At 47.6% G+C, this 20,541-nt stretch overlaps 1 protein-coding gene across 4 annotated transcripts in view; it reads right to left on the bottom strand.

Moving 5' to 3' along the window:
* Positions 1 to 20,541, bottom strand: part of RIPOR1 (RHO family interacting cell polarization regulator 1) — a 1,579,345-nt gene that overhangs the window by 1,260,198 nt on the left and 298,606 nt on the right. The gene's annotated exons all lie outside the window — the stretch shown is intronic.

Below are 20,541 nucleotides of genomic sequence, written 5' to 3'. Positions count from 1 at the left end.
TGCGGCACATATCTGGAAAATGTTCCTGCCCAGAGTGGTGCTTGGTACTCAGCTGCTTGCTCCTGTAACAGAACAATCGGGGCCATTGTGTTGCTTCTGTGACCCATGTAGGCATGAGTTACCTTTTACGTGCTCCTCCTTTGCCGACCCATGCCAGTCGGAGGCTACGATGACCAGAAATGTGAGCAGCATGCTGTTCATTGTAGGGACCCTACTCTGTGTCACACTCTCACTTGAAATCATGCCACAATGTATCTAGCCGCTTCTACCCAGTAAGCAATGCTTGGTAGCCAGCGACTACTTGTGACTGAGACATCATCTAAGGATTGGACACAGCAACATTGAATTGTAGTAACTTTAGAACTCCTAAGAACAGGACCCCCACTCCATAACAGGTTCAGCTTAATCTATGGATGTAGCAATAATCTTTATAAATGATACAAAATGTATCATATTTGTAACAAAGGTCCACCAATATTGTATTAATTGTATAATAGGAATGTTCCATTTAAATTGAGTAGAATTTTTTTTGTATGTTCACAGGAAGGAATTGACCACGGTTTACACAAAACGAGGGGCATATCAGCTTTGTACACTCCGGATAAAGGTCTCCTAAAAGCTATGTGGACCTGGTTGAACTGCATGTAGGCTGTGACCATGAATTGTTGTGAATATTAAAGGCCACCCAAGCATCCAGAGTTTATAGTCTATGCCATGTTAAACAAGTAATTGTTGCAAGTGATGTAATTTGGGGTATTTTGTGTAACAAGTGAAACGCAAAATTCCCGATATAACATACATTTCATCACAGTGATTTTAATTTCGCCCAGGCCGAGCAAGTCTGCATCCTGGCAGGTTCACAACGGGCGCACCACGCCATCACGCAGTAATACACAGGCCCTTAAGTGGAAAGACATTCTCCAACACAGACACACAAATCTCTGCAATCAAAGTATTATGTGACATTATATTGTGTTAGATTTCATAGTGCCTAGTACCCCTGATGAGGCATGGAAGCCCTTTTGTGAGAACGAGTAAGAAAGTGCTACGTTGAGGTAGGTTGAAATAGAGTGAAAGACGTTTTAAAGCGGCTTGTGTGTAAAAAGTACTGGTGTTGTGCGCGAGGTCCCCAGGGGTCCAGCCCCGAGCTCCGACCAAGTCATGGTGAACTTGTAGCTACACACCAATACATGGGGTGAAGGGGAGTAAGAGATACTGCCACAATTTGTGTGCACTTACCATCGTTATGTGTGCAGTTAATCCGTGCTAGAAGTGAAAATATAAAAGTGGAGGTACTAGCCAAAAGTACCTTCTGAGAAGTGCCAGTACCCTCTATTATTGCACCCTTGTTACGAAGTGCAGGCACGCTCTCTTTCAAATGAAAGCAGTGCAGGTACTGAGTACCTGTGAGCACCGGCTCATTTAAACACTGCAGACAATTCCTTTATGGTGTGGGTTTTCCCAGCAGCTTGTGGGACGAAAATGGTGAAGTGCGTGAGGCCTGGAAGGATGATCAAAACGTGCCCCGGCGAACAGACCTCCCACGCACATACAACAAATACATGCACATGCACTCACAACACACACACACACACCACATGGGCCTACATGCACACACAAACACATTACTGCATATAAGGTGTGTTCTGACATATCTAACCTTCAGCTTTGTACAAATACCTGGGTACATAGCAAATGCACAGATACACTGCCCCTTGTCTGCGCGTGCTCACACACACACACGTACATACATAGCTGCACGAACACAGATCTAGAGTGAGCTGAAAGACTGGATTCGACACAGCCAGTGTCTTGGGACAGCGCTTTGTGTTTTTGCTATTCTTAGACACCTCTGGAGACAGTCCCTGCCCTGGTGCTCCGTGCAACAAATCAATCTCGACTCTCCAGACAGACATATTTGTCTGCTGCGACCCGGAAGAGGAAGGGGGAGGGGCAAGAAAAGGGAAGACGAATGGAAGGAGAAAGGGAAGATTGTTAAAAATCGGAGAGGCGGGAGAGGAGGCGACGGAGAGATCATGAGAAGGGAAGTGGAAGGGGGGAGCGAGGTAGACGAAAAGGGAGAGAAAGAAAGTGGATGATGGAAAAGGAAAGACAGAGGTACAAGTTACCATGAAAAAAGAGAGCGCGAGAGAGAGGGAATGGGCGTTACAAAGGCGGGACTGCCTTTGCCCAATCGCGTGCCTTTTTTAGTAAAAAAAAAAATACGCGAAAGCCAATGCCTGACGGCGAAAGTTGATCACATGCACGAGTGTGTGGTCAGCTTTCAAAACGCCATACAAAAGGGCTCTCGCTGCGCGAGCAGTGATGCGCACTGCAACGCAGGCACGAGCCCTAAAAACCATAGAAATTCACTGAAACAAACAAAGGTTACAGGGCAATTATAGTTAGGAAAAGGAATTTTTTTAAAACCTAGAAATTCACTGAAAAAAACAAATGTTACTGGGACGTTATAGTTAGGCTCAGTTTTCTCATTCAAAACCGGTGAAATTCAGCAGTTATAGTTAGCTGAGATAACTATAACTCGTGCCCCCGCAATGCACTGCTAATGACCTCACATATTATATTTAACCCCTACTCTGCTAGGCATTTTCCTCCCTTGTGCTAAGCCTTTTTTTGGCTATTTGGGGTAGTTTGCGCTTAGGCCCCTGTAACATTTTGACCACATAAGGTATCCATGCCAAATTTGCATCCTTTTTTTCCAACATCATGGGGATTCTAAAGGTACCCAGGGTTTGTGGATTCCACTGGAGGAGACCCAGAAATTAGCCAAAATACAGGTACATTTTTTTTTTATTTAAAATTTGTTGAAAAAAACAGCCATTTGTGCCAATGTTTTCACCTGCAACTTCTTCTGACAGCTGTTTGAAAGCCATATACAGTTACATTCGCTAGACCTTTCAGGTTGTGGGGATATATAGGACTTGTAGGTTCACCAAGAACCCGACGAACCCAGAGCCAATAACTGAGCAGCGTCTTGCAATGGTTTTTCATTATGTTCTGGGTATATAGCAATTAATTTGGGAACATATATACATGGGAAAATCGGTACGAAAGACACTCATGTAGAGTTTAGACACAGTAGATATTTGCACATTTCCGAAATTGTGAGTACCCATACTAGCATGAGACTTATAGGTCATTTTTCAAAATGACTTCTTTTTTACACATTGTCTTTCATTTGGAAGGCCGATTTTTATCGGGAGACCTGGGTGAACGCTGGGTGGTAGGAAATGTGTGTCAGCCCAGTGATGCCACAACTTTCTCACACAAAAATGTGTGGAAAAATTGATTTTTTCACCTAAATTTGAGGTTTGCAGTGGATTCTGGGTAAGAAAACGTTGGGGGATCCACGCAAGCCATACCTCCCTGGAATCCCCTGCGTGTCTAGTTTTCAGAAATGTGTGGGTTTGGTAGGTTTCTCTAGATGGCCATTGAGCACAGGGCCAAAAACCCCGGTGACCCCAACTTGCAAAACCAGGTCATTTTGGGATAGGCAATTTTGATGTCGCCTCAATACGATTTGGGCCCTTGCCTGTCGCGGGTACTTGGTCCTCCCACATGAGTGAGGCACCATTTTTATCGGGAGACCTGGGGGAACGCTGGGTGGTAGGAAATTTGTGTCAGACCGGTGATGCCACAATTTTCCCACAGAAAAATGTGCGGAAATGGTTTTTTTTTCAGCTAAATCTGAGGTTTTCAGGGGATTCTGGGTAAGAAAACTTTGGGGGATCCACGCAAGCCATACCTCCCTGGAATCCCCCGGGTATCTAATTTTCAGCAATGTGTGGGTTTGCTAGGTTTCCCTAGGTGCCGGCAGAGCTAGGGTTTAAAATCTACAGCTAGGCACTTTGCAAACTTGTGTCAGTTTTCACTGTAAAATGTGGTGTGTCCACATTGCGTTTTGGGCAGTTTCCTGTCGCGAGCACTAGGCCTACCCACACACGTGAGCTACCATTTTTCTCAGAAGACTTTGGGTAATGCGGGTTGGGTGGAATTTTGTGGATCCTCTCAAATCCCAGAACTTTCCATCACAGAATTGTGAGGAAAATGTGTTTTTTTAACTAAGTTTGAGGTTTACAAGGGATTCTGGGTAACAGAACCTGGTGTGAGGCACACACAAGTCACCCCATCCTGGATTCCTCTTGGTGTCTAGTTTAAAAAAATGTATAGGTTTGCTAGGTTTCCCTATGTGCCGGCTGCGCCAGAAAGACTCTGGTAATTGTTTTTGGGGCAGGGGCATTATCCTGCCCTTTCTGGGCAGCCCGCACCCCTACATTATTACAACAACAAAAAAAATCCCTGGTTTCTAGTGGGCTTTCTGCCACCGCGGGGGCAGATTGGGGGCTACAGTCCCCATCTGCACCCTGGGGGGCAGAAAGACTGACATTTCTCTGGAGGGGGGCATGGTCATGCCCTTTTTGGGCAGCCCCCACCCCAACATCAATGAAAAAAAAATCCCTGGTCTTTAGTGGGGTTTCTGCCGCCCGCCCCGGCGGGGGGCAGAAAGACTGACATTTCGGGGGGGGGGGGGGGGGGCATTGTCATGCCCTTTTTGGGCAATCCCCAGCCCAACGTCAATAAAAAATAAATCTCTGGTGTCTAGTGGGCTTTCTGCCCAAGGGGCCGCTCCCCCCGCCCTGGTGCTAGTGGGTGGATCTCTGCTTGGGGATCGCCCTCCTGAGGTGATCCCCAAGCAGGGATCCACTAGGGAAGGGTACCATTGGAAAGGGGAGATTGTCCCCTTTCCAACAATATCCCTCCCATCTTTTTCAGTGCTCGGGGAGCTGAGATAGCCCCACAAGCACTGAAACGAAGTTTCAATGAAATACAAATATTTGCCTGAGGAGGTTGGAGAAGTTCTTCCCCACCTCCCCAGGCAAAAATAAATGGGAAATCCCTCTGCTGTCTGCAGCAGAGGGATTTCCTGAGCATGTGCTCATGATGGAATGGTTCCGTCATGAGCACACTAAGAACTTGTGCTCATGACGGAACCATTCGGCATATAAATATCTCATTAAACTAAAATAAACTGTAAGGATATGACATCATCCTGAGTGCAACAATTCCAATTGTTAAAGACAAATAAAACATCTGTACAGTAACTGAGAGGATAAAAGGATGGAAAGAATTTCCAAGAGAGCAAAGTGAAACAGGAGAATGATACTCTGAGGTAATTTAGCGAATAAAGTCAACAAGAGCGAATGATGCTGGCTAGAGGGATTGTGTATGCATTGAAGAGAACGGGGCAGATGAGGTCGTGGGTGTCCGAGGTGTACGGTGCCAGGCTCAGATCCAGTGGAGTGTGTGTCCTTGGGTTACGAAGTTGTGTAGATGTTGGATGAGGATGAGGTGGGAAACTGTGTCAAATGATGCGGAGGGGTCCAGGAGGATAAGAGCTGCCGTGTCTCCTATGTCCAGTCTTGTGGAAGTCATTCGTGGCGGTAATGAGGGCAGTTTCCATGCTGTGGTTGGGACTGAAACCAGACTGAGTGGTGCCGAGGAGTTGGTGGTTGTTGAGGTATTGGGTGAGTTGTCTGTTGATGATTTTCTCTAACCTTGGCTGGGAATGGTAGCAGGGAGATCGGTCTGTATTTGGAAAGCGCTGAAAGGTCTGCAGAGTGTTTCTTCAGCAATGGGAGGACAGCTGTGAGTTTCCAAGCATCTGGGAAGGTCGTGCCAGAGGTGGAGGTATTCTGAATGGGTATGACCCTGGCAATCATGGGTTGCAGACCTCTGGATTAGGTGTGGCAGGGTGTGGGTGTGAAAGGGCCCCTGAGTGGGTGAACTTCATAGTAGAAACAGTTTCTTAAGGGGTGATGATGGGCCATGTGGTTAGCATTGGTTCATTGGCTAAGATTGGGAGGCATATGGTAAGGTCTGTCTGAAGTTGCTGCAAATGACAGTGACTTTGTTACTGAAGAATCTAAAGAGATTGTTGCAGAGGTGGATGATGGTGAGGTGAAAATCTTTCACAATGACAAAGATTTATTAGCTTCTGTTGGAGCTGGCATCGATGCTGTCCATCAGAGAGGTGCGTTTGGTGGTAGCGTTTTAGGGCAGATTTAAATTTCCTCCTTCTCTGCATTGGTCTGGCTCATTCACCATTTGCTGTCCAGTTGTTTGCAGTAGCTTTCATCAGTCTGAGTTGTATTTTATTCTTGGCATTTCTAAAGCACATGGCTACCCAAGGGCCTCCCACCACTCACAGATCATACCAATGCCACTATCCTTAAAGAGTTAAATAAACAACATAGTCTTCAACAGCTTCCTAAAGCTTACGTCCTCTTTAGTCTTCCTCAACTCTGTAGGCAGTGAGTTCCTTAGTTTAGAAACCAAATAAGCAAAAGACCTTCCAACACCTCTTCATTTATTAATCATAGGAATTGTTAACAAGCATAAAGCAGAGGAACATAGTGTTCTCTTAGGAAGATAGGAACAGACCAAGTGTTGCGGTAGGTGTGGGTCCTTATTATGGATAACCTGATGAGCCATGCATCGGGTCTTCACCTATACCCTCTTTAGTACAGTGAGCCAGGTGTAGAGAGGCCAATGCTGCAGAAACAGAGTTATGATTAGGTAATTTCAACAAAACCTGAGCCGCAGCATTTTGTACCCTTGAAGTTTTCTTACAACATACTTGGGGCTTACAAGGTGAAGAGAATTACCATAGTCAAGTTACGATACAACTAACGCCTGAACCACCTGTCTCCACACAGACAGAGGTAAAAATTCGGCATTTTTTTTCAGTGCCCTCAGCAGACCAAAAATCTAGATTCCTAGCTTTATTGTCGAGCCATGCCCCCAAACATTTTATAACTGATTTGGTGGTAGGATGGTTCCCCTAATGAGCCTGGCCAGTGCTGCACGGACCAACGATTAGAATCATTCCCAACTACTTGTGCCTCAGTCGATGAAATCGGTGTCGAATGAAGGTGCTTCGGTATCGTTATAGGAGTTTTTGCGCTTCGATAAGCTTGTAAATAGAGGTTTTCAGCCAGAGCGGAAAAGTTACATCCGAACCCAGTGGCGGAAAAAAACAATCTGAGGATGGAGTTGATGCCCATGTGCACTGTAGTCCAAGGGAGGAGTCACCTATATCGTGACCAAAGACTTCTTCCGAAGACAACAACAACCTGCAAGCATCTGAGCCCAACACCAGATGGCGATCTACTATCCTATGTGAGTGATCTGCAGCTCATATGCCTCGAACACTCCTTTGCGCGGTAAGGGGGTTCCCAGAGCGCACATGAGGCAGGAGCGCTGGGTGTGAACACACTAAGAGGGCGGCAGTGTCAGGGGCTCTGAAATGTTATTTACTGGGAGAAGCCACTATGCGAATGCTGTAAATACGAAGTGAGGATTTAAAACTAGTGTCAGAGTAAGTTGGTGATTTCAAACTCGACACAGTATGTGGACTTGTGAGCACTAGGAGCTTTGAGCAGTATAGGAGCACCAAAATTGGCAGGATCTGCTCATATAACGCGGCGAATACGAAGTTGATCTTGGTAACTGATAGAAGTGCTAGCCGGCAGTGCGAATTTTGAAACCAGTCAGTGAGCACTATGAGCAGTGAGCAGTATGGGATAACTGGCAGGAGCTGCTCATATATTGCAGCAAATACGAGAGTGATCTTTGTAATTGACAGAAGAGCTAGCTGGGAGTGCGAAGGTGGAAACCAGTTAGGAATTTGTGAGCATGAATGGACACTGTGTAATAGAACAAGGAGAGGGCATATGTAATGTGACTTGATGATGATATATGATCCCTTATGAGGAAGTTGTTGTATGTGAATTTCAGACAGACTGACATTTGCGGTCTGCAAGGTGGAACGCGACCAGGTGACACATGTTCTTTTAATGATGGTGGTTGCTGGTATGCTCGAAATAAGCAGACATTAGGTAAATTTGAGGTGGGGAGAAATAGGTGCTTTTACTCCCATTGTACATAGAGCTGGATCATGATCGGTACGTTCCTTTTATTATCGTTAATAACCACAGATTGGGTGTGGATAATGGACTGATGTGAAGATTGAATCCCCAACAGCCCTGACGAAGTTGCCAAGAGTGTATGGCAATGAATCATGTTGGCCTTTTGCAGTTAAAAGTGCCCAGTGACATGCCTGCTTTCTTAAACTGAGGACGCTCACATCAATTATTAAAGGATGTGCTGTATGCGAGTGATACCTCATTTTTAACTTGAGAACCGTCTTCTCTTTGCACGGTTGGGGTGAGAAAACCCTGAGAGAGCTACAGAATCTCAGTGTTTCTGTCACACACGTATTTATGTTGTTTGACTTTTTCACCTTGAAAGAATTCTCTCACACACCTCTCCCGCTTTTCTTACTTTTTTGTTGCGGTTAGAAAGTGACCGATGATGATACTAGCGAGTACCATCCAGCAGCCCTGTGGGTTTGCACACGTGAGGTGCTTTCTAGCCCTTTCACACATTGTTCCTAAATTTATCTCATCTTTTGAGTTGTGTATACACATTAATTTTGACCAGGGTGGGATGTGTATTTAACCCCTTCAGCGCTCATGACGGAGCCACTCCGTCATGAGCCACGGGTGCCGTGTGCTCATGACGGAGTGGTTCCGTCATGCTGCGGCCGTTGGCCGCCGCTCCTCCCACGCTGCGCTGATTCCCCGCCTGTGCGGGCGATTAGCGCAGTGGGCGGAGTCATGACGGAACCACTCCGTCATGAGCACAGCTCAACCGTGGCTCATGATGGAGTGGCTCCGTCATGAGCACAGCGCCACCGCGCTGCCCCCAAACCCCCCCCAGCGCTGCTGCGGAATTCCTGCCGCAGCCAAGGGGTTAATGTGGTTATTGATGAAAATGTTTATTTTTTTAATTGAGCAGTAACGACTAATCAGTTCATGGATTGCTACCTGGAACTGTACTGGGAGGTTTCTTTGAGAAGCACTAAAAAACCCACAGGAGTCTTGAAAAGAAGTGTGATTCACTGCTCTCCGGCTCAGACCTAATGTTGTTTATAATAAAAAACCTCCTGTAGTACCCAGTGAGTCCTAAAAAGGCTCTCACCTCTGCCTGGGTCTTGGGGGGGTTCCCAAGCTAGGATGGTATCAATCTTGAGCTGTAGGGGCGCCATCTGGCCGCTCCCAACCAACTGTCCCAAGTACACCACAGAACCCTACCCGATCTGGCACTTACTCGCCTTGATCGTGAGGCCTGCTCTCCGCAGCGCCATCAACTCTTCCCTGAGGTGGCGCAGATGTTCCTCCCAACTGGCGCTGAACACTGCAATGTCATCCAGGTAGGCGGCACTGAAGTCTTCCAGTCCAGCCAACACCTGGTTGTCCAACCTCTGAAAGGTGGCAGGGGCATTCTTCATCCCAAAGGGCATAACCCGGAATTGGTAGTGCCCATCTGGTGTGGAGAATGCTGACCTCTCTCTTGCCCCATCACTTAAGGCGATCTGCCATTACCCAGACGTTAAGTCAAACGTACTGAGGTAACGGGCAGCCCACAACTGATCAATGAGCTCATCAGCTCTGGGGATGGGGTGCGCGTCAGTCCTGGTGACTGAATTGAGCCCTCGGTAGTCCACACTGAACCGGAGTTCTGGCGCGGCACCCGGTGCGGCAGCCTTTGGGACCAAGACCACTGGGCTGGCCCAAGGACTGTTAGAGGACTCAATCACCCCTAACGCAAGCATCCTGGAGCTCTCACCCTGTCAGTCACTCTGTAAGTTTTGTGCTTAACAGAAGGACTGTCCCCAGTGTCTACATCATGGATGCACCAATCAGTGACACTGGGAGTCAGGGAGAACAGATCAGAAAACTGTCCCAACAACTGGCGACAGTCATTCTGCTGCTCAGGGGTCAGGGTGGAAGAGGTTCACACAATCCACTGACCCATCTTGCTCTGTTGCAGAGAGGAGGTCAGGAAGAGGTTCCATTCCATCATCTGTCGCTAGGAGCATGCCCACTTCGGACCTCTCTAAGTGGGGCTTTAGGCAGCTGACATGTAGGACACGCAAAGGGTTCCTGGGAGACTGCAAGTCCACCAAATAGGTGACACCACTGTTGCGCTCCACCACCTCAAATGGTCCGGTCCACTTATCCTGGAGCGCACAGGGCTCCACGGGGGCCATGACCCAAACTTTCTGAACAGGCTGAAGCTCAATCAGAGTGGCATTCTGATCGTACCACCGCTTCATTTCTTCCTGGCTGGCTTCCAGATTCGCCTGAGCGAGTTGCCTGAAACGCCGGGTTTGGTTTCTGAAGGCAATCATGTAGCTATATACATCCTGGGGAGGTTTCCTAGGAGCTTTCTCCCCGCCTTCCTTTACCAAACTCAGAGGTCCTCTCACACCGTGACCGTACAGCAGCTCAAAGGAGCTGAACCCTAAGGACTTCTGAGGCACCTCCATGAAAGCAAAGAGAAGGCATGGCGAGAGTCCCACTTATGCCTCACAGGTTCCTCAAGACCCATAATCATGTCTTTGAGGGTCCGGTTGAATCTCTCAACCAGCCCATTACCTTGGGTTGGTAAGGTGTGGTGAACTTATAAGTTACACCACACTGCTGCCACAGGGACTTCATATACTTGGAAATGAACTTTGTACCATGGTCTGAAACCACCTCTCTGGGGAACCCCACATGGCAGAAAATCCCCATCAACGCACGACCCACCACGGGGGCTGTCACAGTCCGGAGAGGAATGGCTTTCGGGTGAAATGGTCCACCACGACCAGGATGAACCTGTTGCCCATGGCTTTCTTGGGATACAGAGTCCCCACAATGTCAATGCCCACCCTTTCAAATGGGGTGCTGACCACAGGGAATGGCTGGAGAGGAGCCGTGTGCTTCCTCTCACTCTTTCCACTTGCCTGGCAAGTCTGGCAGGTCCTGCAATGAGTATCTGAACTCTTGCGCATTTGGAGCCAATAAAAGTGGGTGACAAGCCTTTCAAAGGTCTTGTCAGGCCCCAAATTTCCCACTAAAGGCACATCATGAGCCAGGCCCAGCAGGAAGGCTCTGAAGCGCTGGGGTACCACCAGCACACGGGCTGACCCAGGCTCAGCAACCTTAGGCTCACTATACAGGAGACCATTTTCCCAGTAGATCCAATGTGATCCAGACTGATCACCTGCTGCCTGGTTTGCAGCCTGTTGCCGCAAACCCACAAGAGAAGGGCACTTTTTCTGCTCCTCACAGAACTCTTTCCTGGACGGTCCTCCTTCCTGCTGCCAATGGGTCAGCGCAGGCAGGTCCCCCAGTTCAGCTACCTGTTCCCCTGTAGGTTCCAGGGCATCCCCCTCAAGGTCTGCCTCCTCCTGGACCGTGGGAACTGTGGGGGCGAGTTTCCAGTGCCCCCGGCTTCTTCTCTTTAAGGCAGGCACCTGGGCCACTCTTTTAGGCTCCAGGTCCTCTTGAACACCCTTACTGGCTGCTATGGACCGGGTGGTCACACACGCCCACTCAGGCAGACCCAACATCTTCAAATGAGCACTTCGCTCCACCTTAGCCCAAGGGGAGCTCTCCAAATTGTTACCCAACAGGCATGGCTGGCCTCACAGCTACTTGAAGAGTACCAGTGACCCCCTCCCCCCACTCAAAGGGAACCTGAGCCACCTTGCAGTGGCGCTCTGTGTTGTCAGTGGCAACAACGGGGTAAAATGCATTGGGGACCACCTGCTCTTCAGACACCAGCCAACAACTGACAGCTGTCACACTGGCTCCGGTGTCTCTAAGAGCCTCCACTCTATGGCCATTGATGGTCACCCACTGCCTGTACTTTTTAGTGTTATCAGGCAGCTGGGTCCTGGGGACCACCTCACAGTCTCCTAAAGAGACTAGGGACATCTCTGCGGGACCCCACCTACCTTGGGCATCCATCTCCTCCCCCAGGGCTACACTAACTATCTGCCGGGGTGGTGCACCAGTGGGTGCTACTTTGTCTCTCTGTGGGCACTGGGGATCATAGAACCGGTGGCCCACCTCACCACACATAAAACATTTCATGGGTCCCCTATGAACAGTTTTACCTGTCGGGCCCCTGGCTTCTTCTCAGGGGGAGGCTGGGAACCTTTCCCTTGGTTCCCTTGGGAATTACTTTAGGGCCCTTTCTGGAACTCCCTCTGTTTACCCTTGTCCCCCCACTCTTCTGCTGGGGACCCTCCCACCTTCCACCTTCGGTGGAGTATCCCACATGACCGTTGTGGACCCGGGTGCTCACCCAGCGATCCGCCTCCTCAGCAAGCTTCCTCGGGTTAGTCAGCTTGCTATCAATAAGGTGCTGGTGTAGCTCTGGAAAACAATTAATAGACAAGTGCTCCCATGCAAACAAATCATGGAGCCCCTGATAATCATTCACTTTGCTACCCTTCACCCAACCATCCATGGCTCTGCAAAAAAAGTCACATATTCTACCCCAGTGCTAGACCCCAGTTTCTTACAGTTCCTAAACCTTTGTCTATAAAGCTCAGGGGTCAACCCATACCTGGTAATTAAGGCTTCCTTCATTTGTACATAAGAATTCTGATCCTCAGAAGGCAATTCCAATAAGGTATCCCGCCCATCACTGAGGAACCGCCCCCACAACCCTGCCCCCCAATCCTTAGGGATCTGGTGGGAGGTCATAGCTACCTCATAAGCTTTGAACCATTGGCCAGTATCTTCATTCTTATGACACTCCTTAATGACATCCTTGGAAATGAACATTCTTGTTTCTACAGGCACAGATGGGGCGCTGCCACCAGAGGGAGAAATTTCTAGACTCTTGGCTTTCAATTCCAATTCCCTCAACATTCTCTCATGCTCCAAATGCATTCTTTTTTCCTCCAAGGCCAACTTCTTATTCTCCAACTCCATCTACCCATCTATTTTAAGCTTGGCCAGCTCCATCTTATGCATCCTATCTCTCTCCCTGTCCTCCAACTCTCTTGGGGACAGATCCTTTGAAGAAACACTGCTGCCTGCTCTGGAAGGCACTTTGCTCTCATCCAGGCCCACTGGCCCCTCTAGCTGCCCATCTAAATTCTCTACCTCCTCCCTGGGCTCTTCAGGATGCTCAGTGCCATTCCTACATTCTACCCAGGCCTTCAGCGCCTTCTGGTATTCCTCTTTCTTGGTAAGGCCTTTCTTAGCGACTTTAAATTTCCAGCAAGCAGATTTGAGGTAAGACACAGTGTGTCAATCCGATCTTCTTCAAAATCAATGTCAACAGATGCAATGGATGCTGGCTCAGGTGAAAAACAGTTGGCAGTTCTCAAAAAGCAAAAAGAAGTTCCAAGGAAAATTCTACCAAAAAGTATGTGGTCATGTTGCCCACATACTGCCCATTTTGAAAAAACCTTCCCTGGACCCCTCTCTTCCTGAGAGTTACCGTCCCATCTCCCTCCTCCCCTGGATCTCCAAACTAGCGGAATCTCATGCCAACTACGTTCTGTCTTCCCATCTGTTGGAAGCTAACATCCTCGACCCCTCTCAAAACGGGTTTCGAGCGCATCACAGCACTGAGACCGCTCTCCTTGCGGTAGTGGAACAAATCAGAAAGCTGCTTGACAGAGACCAAACGGTAGCGCTGATCCTGTTAGACCTCAGCGCTGCCTTTGATACCGTCTCCCACTCCATCCTTCTCCAACGGCTTTCGGAAGCTGGGGTTGGTCAGACCGCACTCGATTGGTTTCGGTCTTTTCTTACTGACCGATCCTTTCAGGTGTCCACACCGCCTTTTGTTTCCGCCTCCCGTTCTATTTTGCAAGGTGTTCCTCAGGGGTCGGCTCTCAGCCCAACCTTGTTTAATCTATACGTCCAACCCCTGGCCGAGGTAGCCCAGAGATACGGTCTCACCATGGTGTCTTACGCCGATGACACTCAGCTGGCGGTGGCACTTAATGGTGAGTCCGCAATGGACGCTGCTACCTTTCAGGTCGCTTTACGAGGAATTATGGAATGGATGTCGGACAACAAGTTGCAGCTGAATGCCTCAAAAACCGAGGTTTTAATCTTCGGAAAAAACACCGACCTCTGGGGCAACCAGTGGTGGCCCCCGGAGCTTGGCCCTGCTCCGGTGCCTGCTGACGAGGTCAGGAATCTTGGGGTGTGGTTCGACAATAAGCTGTCCTACATTCCCTACACCAAAAGACTGGCCGGGATCTGTTTTGGCACTCTACAGTGTCTCAGACCAATCTTTAAATTTTTTGACCCTACCACCAGGCAAATCATAGTTCAGGCTATGGTCCTAAGTAGACTGGACTATGCTAGTTCGCTTCTACTGGGACTTAATAAAGCGGAGCTTCTCCGCCTTCAGCGCATCCAAAACGCGGCGGCCAGGATGCTGGTTGGCTTGCCACGTTTTTGTTCTGCCCGCCAAACCATCCAAAATCTGCACTGGCTCCCGGTGGAACAGAGGATTAAATTTAAGGCACTTTGTCTTACTTTTAAAATTCTAAAGCTGTCCACTCCTCCTATCCTTGCCCAGACGATATCTCCTTATCTCCCGAACAGAGCGCTCCGCTCTGCGGGATTAAATCTGGCAATTGTTCCCCGCTTCAAAAGAGCTAGAATGGGTGGACGCTCTTTTTCGGTGCTAGCCGCCTCACTTTGGAACACCCTCCCCCCTTCGCTCCGTTCTATTACTAACCTTTTTCCTTTCAGGAAATGTCTGAAAACCTTCCTGTTTGCCACTATTTAGGTCCTTTAGCTCATCTATGACCAGTATTCTCTCACCGTTATGTTTTACCATCTTCTCAGCGCCAGGACGCCACTTTGCTGCGGCATCTGTGCGCTTTACAAAAAGTAATAACATAACATAACATGTTATGGTCTGCACTTACTAGTAGTGTACACCAATCACTGTATATGAGTCACAAATGCATTTCCAAACCCTCACCGCTAACCACCAATGTTAGAACTGGGGGTCTCTAGTTGGCAGAGGTAGGTACACCTTTGACCAAATAGGGACCCTTGCTTCTAGTCAGGGTAAGGGGCTACACTTAAAAAATAACCCCTGCTCAGCCCCTTGGTAGCTTGGCACGAGCAGACAGGCTTATCTTCGAAGCAGTGTGTAAAGCATTTGTGAACACATACAGTAATACCGTGAAAACACTACAAATGGACACCACACCAGCTTAGAAAAATAAGTAATCTTTACTAGACTTAACACAAGACCAAACGACAAAAATCCACAATACTGTAATCAAAAATAGACCTTAAAATGGTAGAAATAGCTTTGTTCAAGGTAGATGGTAAATGCGACACTTTACTCTCAAAGTACCTTAGATGCGTCACGCAAAACAAGCAAAAGGGTCGCAGGGAAGTTGATGCGCCGTTCCCTACACTCAGGGGAGTAGATGCTTCAGTTCCTTACTGCTGTGCAGGGGAATTGAGGCTTGCTTCCTTACTGTGTGGGGAGTTGAGGCTCGCTTCCTTACTGTGTGGGGAGTTGATGCGTCGTTTCTTACTGTGGCACGGTGACGATGCGACAAGATGGCGCCTCGATGCGACGTGACCATCCGGTGCAATGTGACAAAATGGCATCTTGATGCGATGCGATAACGTTGGATGCGATGCGTGCACGCCCGACGGCTGTGCGGCGAACTCGGTAACTTCTCAGCCGCGACAGGCCCTGTGACACGCTTCTCCGGTGATGCGACGCCAACCTCTGCGGCGGCGACACGCTTCTCCGGTGATGCGATGCGCTTCGTCGATGATGCAACGGCGAACAGCTGCGGTGGCGACACGCTTCTTCGGCGATGCGACGGCAACTGCTGCGGCGGCGACACGCTTCTCCTTGTTGCGTTGCGCTTCCAGCTCCCAGCGACACGCAGTCTTCTCAGAGGGCCCAAACAACAGCAGGCACCTCTCTGCAAGTAGTATTCCCAAAAAGGAAATTCAGGCGGAGCTGGTGCTGAAGTATTTGTGTCCCTGAGACTTCAGAACAGGATGCAAGCTCAGCTTCAAACCCTTGGAGATCTTCCTCAAGATAGTAAAAGTACACACAAAGTTCATTTTCTCTTTTTCTTGGCAATAAACCACTGCAGGCCAACCTCATCAGCACAGCACAGGGTCAGTCTCCTCCTTCAGCTTCTTTGGTTCTTCTCCTTGGCAAAGGTTTGTCTTGATTCCCAGAAGTTATCTAAAGTTCTGGGGTCGGGGCCCCAATATTTATACCAGCAAATCCTTTGTCTCTGAAGGCAGAGAGTGTCTATACCTAGTCCAAACCAGTTATGGGTGCATTCTGCCAGTGCACAACTTATTTCTTTGTCAGTGTGGGCCAGGGTCATTAGACGCACCACAGGAGGTGGAGCCAGCATTGTGGAAGACAGGCACAGCCCTATTCAGGCCCAGGTAATTCTCCCACCACTCCCAATGCAGATAGGTCTATTCAGCCTAGTGCGGACTCACCCTGTCTCCTGGAGCCACCCCAGGACCTGTCACTCACAAACCAGACAGGCAATACACAACCTAGCAGAGGCAGGCTGGATGGTTAGGAAAGAAAATACCTACTTTCTAAAAGTGGTATTTTCAAACACAGAATGTTAAAACCAACTTTACTAAAAGATGTATTTTATCATTCTGAGTTCAGGCATACTAAATGCGTTTTTCTACCATGTTCCCTGGGTCAGTTAGGATTACAAGGTGTTATAATCAAACTGCCCATTCTGGCCTATGGGAGCAGGTGGCCTTGCAATAGTGAAAAACGAAATTGGCTGTAATTCACTATCAGGACATGCCACACACATCAGGGCATGTCCTACCTTTTACATACAATGCATCCTGCCCTTGGGCCTACCTTAGGGGTGACTAATATGTAGAAAAGGGAAGGTTTAGGGACTGGCAAGTGGGTACACTTGCCAATTCGACATGGCAGTCACAGACTGCACACAAGCTCTGCAATGGCAGGCCTGAGACACATTTTACAAGCTGCTTCTGTGGGTGGCACAACCAATGCTGCAAGCCCACCAGCAGCATTTGATTTACAGGCCTTAGGCACACATGGTGCACTGTACTAGGGTCTGACAAGTAAATCAAATAAGTCAATAATCCACTACAACAATTTAGAATAGGGAGCACTTGCATGTTGGCACTGAATAGCAGTGGCAAAGTGCCCAAAGCATCTAGACCAGCAAAACACATCAAAAATACAGGAGGCAACAGCAAAAAATGGGAGGGAGACCCACGCCAATGGTGCCAGGTCTAACAGGGGTGTTACAGATGTTTCGCTTTACTCTCATAACCAAGCACACAGCACTGTTTGTGTGACGCTCAGCTGATGAGAGGAGTGGACGTTCAGAGTCTGCAGCTGTGGTGCACCTCTTCACAAGCTCTTTTACTTAAATAAACTAGCAATTTGGCATTCATTTATCCCTACGAGAACCTCCTGTGAAGTTAGTGCTCTTCCATTTCTGGTGTTTTGCAGCAGTTTGAAGATGATCTTAGAGTTTCTCGTTGCTCAAATGGGTGTAATTTCTGATAGTTTTATGTTTCCCTCGTCTTCATTGCTTGATTTTGCTTGCGAGAAAGTGTCGCTCATAATTACACTAAAATTTACAAAATGTCACACATAAGCAATCAGAAACCTTGGCAGCTATGCTGATGCTGAATAGCTGGAAGCTGCAGCGGAGGTGGGGAACGAGGGGAGCAAGTCAATGAGGCTAATAAGCATCAGTGAGGGAGGGAGAGGTGGGGAGGCACATAGGGAGCTAGGGGGTAGAGGGGCTAGGAAAAAGAATATTGTCAAGCTGGACAGAAAGGGGTGGTGTTAACAACCGACAACCTGGGGGTGGGGGAGCAACATAGAGAGTGTGGCAGTGTAAAGGGAGTGTGCTGGGGTGGTTATTCAACACAGAAAGGAGAAGGCAAGAAAGAACATTTACTCCCTTGAAGTGCTGAAAGTTTCTTGACTGTAAGCAATGGGAGGATCCAAGTCATCTCAATCATAAGGATGGGAAACACAAGAAAAGGAAGGAGGGCAATTAAATATGAAGCAAACAAATAAGATTCGCAAGAAAGTCAGTCTACATCTATTTATAAATGTCAAATCATAAAATTGCAGTCACTGAGTTCGAGAGGCATATCTATACTAATAACATGCACTGAATTTTATGGAGCTTCAAACCATACTTTTGTCATTTCTAAGCACTGCAAAACAACTAAAACGGGAAACGGACTGAACAACGAATTTTCAACAACGAGTGTCCTTAACAACGACTCATAAACAACGACCTGGAACTGAACCACGACCTACTCAACAACTACTTTATTAAACAACGAGTGGCCTTAACTACAACTCTGACCTATAAACACTAAGAAAAATGCAATTAATTTAAAGATCACTTTGAAAACTATTTTTAATAAACAATCTTGGACAGAGAGACAGTTTTAATTTACCTAGTGAGGCCAATAGATGGCACTGTAGGATTGTTTTCAACTGATGTTTTAATGCTGACGTGTTTTTTTAAATCGCTTTAATTAGAGCATTTAGATTTAATTTTACGTTTGATGTGCTGCCAAATAAGTAAAAACCAAAGGAAATGATGGACGGAGTGTTGAACATTGCAAGCACTCACTCCCAGTCAACTGATTTGGGTTTAATCCATCACCGTTCTTTAGCCCACTCTGCTACCCCAGTTCAGACATGGCCATATACAAATCAGTCTGACCCTGTGCCTCATGGGAACAGTCCAGCCCGAACTGCCAAGCCATGTCTTCCCTGGACCGGAAACAAGCTTCCTAGGACCGGTTTCTGGCATTTCAGCCGTCTTCAGGCAGGCTTGCTTGAATCCAGTGGCAAAGTGAGCAAGGGCATCACGTCTGAGCATACCCTGCCAACTTATGGCGAACAAAGCAAAAACCAAAGGAAATGATGGACGGAGTGTTGAACATTGCAAGCACTCACCCCCTGTTAGACCTGTCAGCCCTTTGGGTGGTCCCTCCACTTCATTATTTATTTTGTCCCACTTCTGCCTCAAACCCTGTTATAATTTTGCCTTTTTGGGAACCACCAGACTTTTTAGTGTTGATCCAGGGTCAGGGATCCATTTTCCCTACCCCTGGAACTTCTGTCTGAGGGCCTGAGACACAAAATGGTGGCCACCCATTGTCACCTGTGACATCACCAGAACCCACTGGAGATTTCTAGAACCTTCTGTAACATTCTGGAACCCTGTGACAGTGGGAGGCAGTTTAGAATGTTGGGAGGCCATCTCAGAGTGGCAGTTGGCATCTGACTAGAGAGGAGAGAGGACAGAGATAGAAGGAGGTCGGAGTAAGGCAGCAGGGGTTGAAACCAGTGCTTGGAGTGTGGTCCAGAAACCCACCCTTGATGCTAGTCCCTACTGACCAAGCCCAGCCTAGAGCCCTGTGTGGGACAAAGACCAGAAGAACCATCTTAAGGAACTGGACATTTGGAACAGGCATTAAAGAAGAATCTACGATCTACGAATGAGGGCGGACAGGGCCATGTCTGAACTGGGGTGGCAGAGTGGGCTAAAGAACGGTGATGGATTAAACCCAGATCAGTTGACTGGGGGTGAGTGCTTGCAATGTTCAACACTCCGTCCATCATTTCCTTTGGTTTTGCTTTGTTCGCCATAAGTTGGCAGGGTATGCTCAGACGTGAGTCCCTTGCTCACTTTGCCACTGGATTCAAGCAAGCCTGACTGAAGACGGCTGAAATGCCAGAAACCGGTCCTAGGGAGCTTGTTTCTGGTCCAGGGAAGACATGGCTTGGCAGTTCGGGCTGGACTGTTCCCATGAGGCACAGGGTCAGACTGATTTGCATATGGCCATGTCTGAACTGGGGTGGCAGAGTGGGCTAAAGAACGGTGATGGATTAAACCCAGATCAGTTGACTGGGGGTGAGTGCTTGCAATGTTCAACACTCCGTCCATCATTTCCTTTGGTTTTGCTTTGTCTGCCAAATAAGTAAGCATACTAGTGAGGAACACTTTCACATCCCAGCTTCAAAGTGACATTCCATATGATCTCTGGCATTTTGCAATGGTTTATTCAGATTATATAACTCAGTAATCAGAAATAGAGTAAATTGATGTGGCATGCTGCATCACGTAGCTATTGGAATATATATCATTTTAGAAACAGACCACCCGGCACTTACTCTTTCTTAAACTAATTATAGCAGGTTGTTTTTCATCACTAGGATCACCCTTTTAGCGGGATTCCTTAATTTATTTTACTCCATTCTTCTCTCTTTTCTGCAATTATTTCTGCAGCTCTAGGAAAATATTTCCGTAATCAAACGTAAAAACAAGAGAACATTTTTCTTTAATTTAAGTCTGGAGATTAACGGATAGTAGCATTGTAGAAAATGTCAATAAATTCTGAGGTTAGCCTCTACGTGTAAATATCAGTAATGTTAAAAAAGGACAAAAAAAATTGGAGAGTCATTTTAAAAGATATCAGGTTTTCTTTTTCAAAAGTTAAAAAGTATGGTTTACTGAAAGCGAACGTTCATAAATGGCATACTAAACAAAAAAAAGATTTCTCACATTTAAATTCGGTTTTTAGGTCAATAGAATTTTTTTCGTGG

This window comes from Triturus cristatus, chromosome 12 (assembly GCF_964204655.1).
Source record: "Triturus cristatus chromosome 12, aTriCri1.1, whole genome shotgun sequence".
Taxonomy (NCBI): Eukaryota; Metazoa; Chordata; class Amphibia; order Caudata; family Salamandridae; genus Triturus; species Triturus cristatus.
The sequence above is the reverse complement of the archived record's forward strand: the minus strand, read 5'-3'. Positions and strand labels throughout refer to the sequence as shown.